Here is an 8,940-nt window from a genome sequence, read left to right on the forward strand (position 1 = left end):
TTACAGCACATCCCTTTTAAACAGACACAAACACGGAATGATCCGGGACTTACAGCACATCCCTTTTAAACAGACACAGACAGGGAATGATATGAGACTGACAGCACATCCCTTTTAAACAGACACAGACAGGGAATGATCCGGGACTTACAGCACATCCCTTTTAAACAGACACAGACAGGGAATGATCCGGGACTTACAGCAGATCCCTTTTAAACAGACACAAACACGGAATGATCCGGGACTTACAGCACATCCCTTTTAAACAGACACAGACAGGGAATGATATGAGACTGACAGCACAACCCTTTTAAACAGACACAGACACGGAATGATCCGGGACATACAGCACATCCATTAGAAACAGACACCGACACGGAATGATTCCGGGAATATATCATAATTATGGTACGTAAGTCTCTCTTACGTTGGCCATAAGATGTACTCTTTTTACCAAGACACACTGTACATTTTGATACTCCGCGACCTTACAATCTCAACACCTTCGTAGAAGGAACTGTTGCTGATTTCAGCATACAATGCAAAAACCTACCCTGCCGTTTCGAGAAAGTTGGGACGTCAAGCCTTCTGGATGGACCGAACCAAGTAAAAGACTTCGATAAAATGACGACGAGGATGGGATTCGAACCCACGAGTGCAGAACACAATGGATTAGCAGTCCATCGCCTTAACCTCTCGGCCACCTCGTCACATACCGAAGCCGGAGAAAGCCCTTTTTATTCCAAATGAAAATACTGCCGATATTGGCAATCTGAATTAGAAACAGAAAATGCTGGAAATACTCAGCAGGTCAGGCAGAATGTGTGGAGAGAGAAACAGAGTTAACGTTTCAGGTCGATGACCTTTGGTCAGAACTGAGTCAGAATAAAAGTGCTTTTATTTTCGTCTTTCTCAATTTAAAGCCCTGGACTCTGAGGACAAGAAAGTCTGTCCGTACAATATGACCTTCCCATGCACCCAAATCGACAATGGTGAAAATATCCAGTTAGCTGCTGTAAGCAAACATTGGTGGAAGAACAGCTTTTGCCACTGGATGCAGTGATGTTCGAAGGACCAAAGAGTGTAATGGCGAACATGGAGAATTGCCAGGATAACAAGCAGAACGATTCACTCGATATTTTGGCGGAGAGGCTGTTGACGAATTTCAAATTGAACAGCAACAGGCTGAAATTCAGTCGGTGTGTGAAAGAAAGCGAGTGTTGATGGAAGGGGCTGGGAGTTCAGCAGTGTGGGACCGTGTGTCGAACCACAGCAGTTAAATCCGATTTCACAATGAGTGAACCGATCCAAACGGAGTGGGAGGCGATGCAAAGCGACCGTAGCATTACGTAAATTCCCTGATAATACATCCTAGTGCGATGCAAAGAAGAAATTTATATTTACAGTCCATATTTTTATCTTATGCTGACCATAAGAGATACTCCGTTTAACAGGGCGCCATTGTGCACTTTGATTGATACTTCACCTCGATCACACCTCACACTCCCAACACCTCCGTATAATAAACAGTTTGGATGGCAATCAATACTTTGCTGATTTGAGCAAACAGATGTAAACCAGCAATGCGAAAAAGCACTTCTCAGGAACGAAGGATTTTTAGTGAAGAGGCCAAAACAAACAACTCCATAAATTCTGGTCGCGGTGGGATTCGTACCCACATACCCGCAAATGACGTATTTTAAAATCTGACACGTGAAGCAGATAAGCCACGCTCGCAAATGGCCGCTTGCTGAATTCGAGTGAAAAAGGTGATCGAACTGAAACGTTCCCTCTGGTTCTTTCCCCACAGGCGCTGCCTGACCTGCTGAGTGTTTCCAGCATTTTCTGTTTTCATCTTTATGATTTCACAACGGCTGTTTTCCTGAAAACACTTAATTTGACTCAAGGACGCAGTTCCAAGCAGAACTTTCTTCTGCACTTCTCATCTGCAAGATGGCACTTTACTTTCCTGGTCACGCGCTTTAAAGTCTGCCGTTTCCGAACAAAATCCCACCCGGGCTTTCAAAGGACCTTTCACTCAAGGCCAACCTCCTATAATCGACATTTTCTCGCCACTGCCGCTCTTTTCATTTCTCCTCATTCCCTTTCAATCGTACATTTCCACAGACCTAATAAGATCAAGCGGAACATTTCCGACTTTACTGCATCGGCCAGATTGCCAAAAGTGCACCTTTCAGCCGTCATTCGCATCTATACAGCACCGCCCGTCTCTCACGCACACGAATTGCTCAGGGAAAAGCGCAAACGACCATGAAAACAAAACCCAGTTCTTCAGTTAACATCCCCCGTGTCACAAGAGAACCTAAGAAAGTTTCATGGAGAAGTTTGCCGCTGTCCTTCCGAATGCCAGCCCTGCTTTCTTAATGCTTGACTCTGGAGCAGTCACGCAGATCAAAATGTATCGACTGGTTTCAAGGCAGAAATGAACATTGGTGCGAACAGGACATGTGCCGGTAAAACTCTCCCAATCCTCAGACTTGCTACTATTCTTCGCAATATTATAAGCCTCTTCTTTTAATCTAATACTTTCCTTAACTTCTTTAGTTCGCCACGGATGGATCACTTTTCCGGTGGAATTTTTATTTCTGAATGGAATGTTTATGCGTTCAAAATTCTGAAATATTTCTTTAAATGTTTGCCATTGCTTATCTACCATCATACTTTTAAATCTAATTTCCTAATCTACCTCGCCGACTCGCCCCTCATTCCTATATAATTGGCTTTATTTAAGTTTAAGACACTCGTTTTGGGCGTAAGTATGTCACTCTCAAATTAACGAAAATTTCTATCATATTATGATCACTCTTTCCAGAGGATCCGTTACTATGAGATTACTAATTAACCCTGCCTCATTGCACAATGCAATATCCAAATTAGCCTGTTCGATGGTTGGCATATTGTTCTGGAAAACTGTCTCAAATGCATTCCATGAACTCCCACTTTGCCAGTTTGATTTGCCCAGCCGATATTAAAGTTCCCCAGGATTATTGCAGTACCATTGTTAGAAGCTCATATGATTCTTTGACTAATACTCTATCCAACGGCATAGCTACGGTTAGAGGGCCTATAAACTGCTCACACCACTGTTGTCTGCCCCTTGTTATTTCTTAACTCCACCCATACTAAATCAATTTCCTGATCTTTCGAGCCAAGATCCTTTCTCAAGACTGTTTTTATGTTATCCTTTATTACCAGTGCTACAGCTCCCCCGCCACCACCCCCCACCCGCCCGAACCCCGACCAACACTTTTCCATTCTGCCTGTCTTTCTGAAACGTCAAGTACCCTGGAATATTTAGTTCCCAACCTTGGTCACCTTGCAAACACGTCTCTGTAACGGCTATTAGGTCAAACCCGTTTAACTCTATTTGTGCAACTAGTTCGTCAATCCTGTTACGAATGCTTCATGCATTCAGACCAATAGCCTTTAATTCTAACTTTTTACCATTATTCCCTGCTTTGCACTTATTCGCTGATGCACTATTTCCATTAAAATCTCTGTCTCCAGTACTGGTGCCAATGCCCCATGAATTGAAACCACTTCTTCCCACACCATTCTTTGAGCCATTTCACTCTCTGGTCTATTTGACCATATTCCAATTTACACGTGGCTCAGGTAGTAATCCAGCACAGGCTGGCGGTGGAACCAGGGCCGCTTCTGCTGAGTGGCTCAGTAACACATCGGGTGAATTCAGGCATCTCAGGTAATACATTTGGGGAGAGCAAACAAGCAAAGGAATACACAATAAATCGAAGGATACTGAGAGGTTTACAGGAAGAAAGCTACCTTGGAGTGTACGACCACAGATCTCTGAAGGTAGCAAGATAGGCAGGAAAGATGGTTAAAAATGCATTCGGGATACTTTCCTTTATTAGCCGAGGCATAGATTATATGAGCAGGGAGGTTATGCGAGAACTGTATAAAACATTGGTTAGGGCACAGCTTGAGTACTGCGTACAGTTCTGGTCACCACATTACAGCAACAACATGATTGCACGAGAGAGGGTACAAAGGAGATTGACGAGGATATTGCCAGCGCTGGAAAATTTTAGCTATTAGAAAAGATTGGATAGGCTGGGGATGTTCTCTTTGGAACGAAAGAGGCTGAGGGGAGATTTAATTGAGGTATATAAAATTATGAGGTGCCTAAATAGAGATGATGGGGAGGATCTATTATGCTTAGTAGAGGTGTCAGTGAGCAGGGGACATTGATTTGAAGTAATTGGTAGAAGTATTTGAGGGTAGCTGAGGAGAACTTTTTTCACCCGGGGGTGGTGGGGGTCTGGAACTCGCTGCCTGAAACGGTGGTAGAGGCAGAAACCCTCAACTCATTTAAAAAGTGCTTGGATGTACACTGTAAGTGCCGTAACTTACAGGGTTATGGACCAAGTGCTGGAAAGTGGGAGTAAGCTGGATAGTGCTTTTTCGGCCACGGGCACGATGGGCCGAATGGCCCCTTCTGTGCCGTAATTCCTATGATTCTATGAATGTATGAACTCCACACGAGAGTCGAACCTGACCCTTCCTGCTCTATGTGGGATCAAGTACCACACCAGATGAGAACAGCTGACACAGCACAGGACAAGGATGGGATCTGGGCCATTCCTGCTCTGGGACTGATCCTGAGCTTTTCCTGTTCTGTGTGGCTCAGCTCCACTCCGGGTGAGACCAGGTACCACAATACAGGAAACTGGGCTTTTCCTATTCTCTGTGAGGCCCAGTAACAATCCGAGTAAAATGAACTAACAAACCTAAAGTCTGGGAAGCAACCTGAGCCCATCCCGCTCTGTGTGGCTCAATAACACAATAGTTGAGATCAGCTAACTCGGCTCAGGTTGGGGACTGAGCCTCGGCCTTTCCAGGTTTCTGTGGGGCTTAGTTTCACTTTGGGTTAGAACAGGTAACACAGCACAGAACCGAGTATGACGGAGGGAGAAAGATGCACGTGTTATGTGCTGTATCATTTTATAAATGCATCAGTGTATTTCTCTCCACACTGTCAGCTTTAAGTGTTTATAAAATTTGTAATTTTGTAATTGTTATTTTGGATCAAACAGACGGGGTCGGTGCGCGGAGGTTTTGTTGGTGATTTCCGTTTCCCACCCCTTTATGGATTGAAAAGAGGAAAGAACTAAACTTATTGAATTCTTGGAAGAAATAACATAAAGAGTAGACAAGGGTAATGCAGTAGATGTAATATGTTTGGATATTTCGAAGGCCTTCGATAACGTACCGCATTGTAGACTCTTGTCTAAAGTTAGAGCATGTGGATTCAGAGGACAGGTAGCAGAATGGATAGCGAGCTAACAATCGGGTTAAGGGTAGCTACTCAGACTGGCCAAAGATGTGAATTGCTGTTCCACAAGAATCGGTGCTGGAACCAATGTTCACAATTTACATTAACGATTGGGATTCGGGAATTCGTACAATTTCAAAATTTGCAGACGACACAAAACTGGGGGTTTTCGTTAATACAAAGGAAGAATGCGTCAAAATGCAAGAGGACTTTAATAAACTTCCAGAATGGGCGTGCAATTGACAAACAAATTTCAGGATCGATTAGTTGTGCATTTTGGAATGAAGAATAAGGAGGCCACAAACTGCTTGGATAGTATGAGTCTAAACAAAATAGAGAAGCAAAGGGACCTAGGGGTACAGATACACAAATCACTAAAAAGTTGTGACACGGGCTAATAAGGCCAGAAGCACCAGGGTTAATTTCTAGAGGGATAGAATTGAAAAGCAAAGAAATTATGTTAAACTTGTATAGAACCTTGGTTAGACAGCACTTGGCGTATCATGCACAGTTCTGGTCTCCATATTATGAAAAGGTTGTAAAGGCTTTGGAGAGGAGACAAACAAGATTCACAAGGATGATACCAGAACTGAGAGGATATTCATATTAGGAAAGGCTGAACAGGCTGGGGCTCTTTTCTTTTGAAAAGCGAAGGCTGAGGTGATCTGATAGAAGTCTTTGAGAAAAAGATAGGGTTTAGTACGGCAGACGTAAAGAAAATGTATCCACTTGTGGGGGAATCCAAAATTCGAGGTCATAAATATGAAATAGTCGTTAATAACTCCAAGAGGGAATTCAGGAGAAACTGCTTTACCCAAACAGTGATAAGAGAATTAGATGCAAAGGAAGAGGGAGAGCCGGAGCGTGACAGACAGAAACAGATACGTAGTGAAATGGTGAACGAAATGGTCATTTTTTGGGCTACAGATGTACAATGCAAAGATTCCTTTGAACAGTTGCATTGAAGTCAATGGAAATAAAAATCACTATAGATGTAGAACGGGCTGCCGATTCGCTATCACCCGTTTTACAGTATAGCACAAAATCAAAATTATCCCCAGAGAGTACATACAGAAAGCACTGAAAAATTTAACAACTCATTATTATCAGCCTGGAGTATGTGAGTGCTGACTGGCAGAATAGCAGCAGATGAAACAGGCGAGACAGTTAATGTTTTTTTCTGGGGTAACACTCTCACGTTTAATTTTGACAATTGTAAAGTTGATGCATGGAGGCTGCACAATAAAGTCACTCAGTCTAGTATAACTGACCCTGCCCATTACTTACTGCATGAGTTTTCCCAACTACGTATCTGTTTCTGTCTGTCATGCTCAGGCTCTCCCTCTTCCTTTGTATCTAATTGTCCTTGCTTGACTTTTTCTGACTATATCACTGCTTCTTTCTCTCTGTCATTTTTCTGTGTGTCCGACTTCTTATATCTGTGATTTCTCTCTGTGTCTCTGCCTCTTCCTCCTCCTCTCTCTGCTCTCTGTTTTATTTTCTTTCCCTTTCCCAATCCATTTCTTTATTTCCCCCCATCTCTCACTCACAATCCATCGAACTTTGTCTCTGCTCCTCAGTATATTTCTCCATCTGTGTACACGTCTCTACCCCATTCCCCTCTCACTCACGCATACTCACCGTCTCTTTTAATGTTAATCTGTGTTATTCATTTCCGGTCTCTCTTTAATGTATTAATGTTACTGTTCCGTATGTGCGTGCGCTCTCTGCCTTTCTTTCACTTTTCTCTTTCACTTTCTCTTTTCTCTGCCTCCGACTTTCTTTCTTTCTCTCTTGCTTTCTCTTCCTGTCTATCTTTTTTCTCTGTCTGAATGTCTCTACGTCTGCGAGTTTCTTTATCTATATCTCTCGCCCTCTGTCTCGTTGTGTTTTTATTAGTCTTCCACGTGTTTTTCTTTCTTTACCTTGTTATTTTTGTCTATGACTCTCTGCCCCTTTTTAATCTTTAGTACTGTCTCTCATTTTCTGTTGATCGATCTGTCTTCCGACCTTTCCCTTCTGTAGCCGTTTCTAGCTGTTTTCCTTCTCTCTGTTTTTGACTTGTCCTCTCTCTCAGTTCCCCCTCAGTCTGCCGCTTGCTGTGTCTTTGCCTCAGTAACCAAAGCTTCATTCCCCTTTCTCACGTTATCTCTCTCTCGCTTCTTTCTCTCTCACTGTCACTTTCCAAGTGCAGCTGAAGGGAATACTATGGGTGGAAGTTGTACAGTAAAAGATCCAGAAGGTTTATTTCTCTCTGTCTCTCTATTTTATGTTTCTCCCTTACTTTACAAAAAATAATCAAAAATGCTAATCGAATGTTAGCCTTTGTCTCAAGGGGGCTGGAATAGAAAGTGGTAGAAGTTAGAACGACATAATCATAGAATGCACAGAGGGAGGCCACTTGGCCAATCGTGCCTGCTACGGCACTTTGAACGACCGATCCAATTAGACCAGCTTCCCTGCCCTTTCCCCATCGTCCTGAAAAAGTTCCCCTTCAAGTACTATCCAATTCTCTTTTGAAAGTTATTGTTGAATCTGCTACCACTACCTTTAAGGCCGTACATTTCAGATCATAACAACTCGCTGTGTGAAAAAAAAACATCTCTCCTCATTTCGCCTCTGCTTCCTTTGATTACTAACGCCAATTTGTCAACTCTGGTTACTCACCCATCTGTCTCTGGAAACGGTTTCTCCTTATTTACTCTATCAAAGCTCTGCATGATTTTGAACACTTCTATTACATCTCCTCTTATCCTTCTCTATTTTAAGGAGAACAACCTCAACTTTCCAGTCTCTCCACATAACTGAAGCCCCACATCTCTGATACCATTCTAGTAAATTTCTGCAACCTCTAAAAGGCACTGATATCTTTCCTAAAGTGCTGTGCCCAAATTTGGAAGCAATTAACCAGCTGGGGCTAAATATTAATTTATAACGGTTTAGCCTAACTTCCTTGCTTTTGTACTCTATGCTTATATTTATAAATCCAAAGAAACCGTATGCTAAAGTTGTCTAAAGCTCAGGTAAGACTGCATCTGGAGTACTGCTTTCAGTTCTGGGCACCGCACCTCAGGAAGGATATGTTGGCCTCGGATGGAGTGCAGTCCAGATTCACCAGAATGATGCCAGGGCTAAAATGGTTAAATGATGAGAACACATTGAATAGACTAGGCTTGTATTCCTTTGATTATAGAAAATTAAGTGGTGATCTAATTCAGGGCATTAAGAGATACGGATCCAAGACATGATCTAATTGAATTGCAGAACAGGATTGTTGGGCTGAATTGCCTACTCCTGTTTCTATTTTCCTTTGTTCTCACCGTCCTTTCTTTCTTGGTTTGTCTTTCTCCGTTTCACGTTCTCCCTCTTTTTCTGTGCTTCTCTCTTTCTTTCTCATTGTTTAACTCCCTTTGTTTCTCACTTTCTTTCTTCTTCTTTCCCCTTTGCTCCTATCTGTCTCTCTATATATTGTATGTTTTCTCTCTCTCCTGTCTCTCTCTCTCTCTCTCCCTGTTTCTCGATATCTCTCTCTCTCTCTCTCTCTCACACTCTACCCTTCTGTCTCTCCATTTTGGTGGAGTGCAGCTTGTTCTGATCAGGCCCACGTCTGTGACTGTGATTGG

At 42.8% G+C, this 8,940-nt stretch overlaps 1 non-coding gene across 1 annotated transcript; it reads right to left on the reverse strand.

Moving 5' to 3' along the window:
* Nucleotides 1-628: 628 nt before the first annotated feature.
* trnas-gcu (transfer RNA serine (anticodon GCU)) lies at nt 629-710 on the reverse strand. The gene has a single exon. It is a non-coding gene; the product is annotated as a tRNA-Ser (tRNA).
* Between the last annotated feature and the right edge of the window lie 8,230 nt (nt 711-8,940).

This window comes from Heptranchias perlo, chromosome 20 (assembly GCF_035084215.1).
Source record: "Heptranchias perlo isolate sHepPer1 chromosome 20, sHepPer1.hap1, whole genome shotgun sequence".
Lineage (NCBI taxonomy): Eukaryota > Metazoa > Chordata > Chondrichthyes > Hexanchiformes > Hexanchidae > Heptranchias > Heptranchias perlo.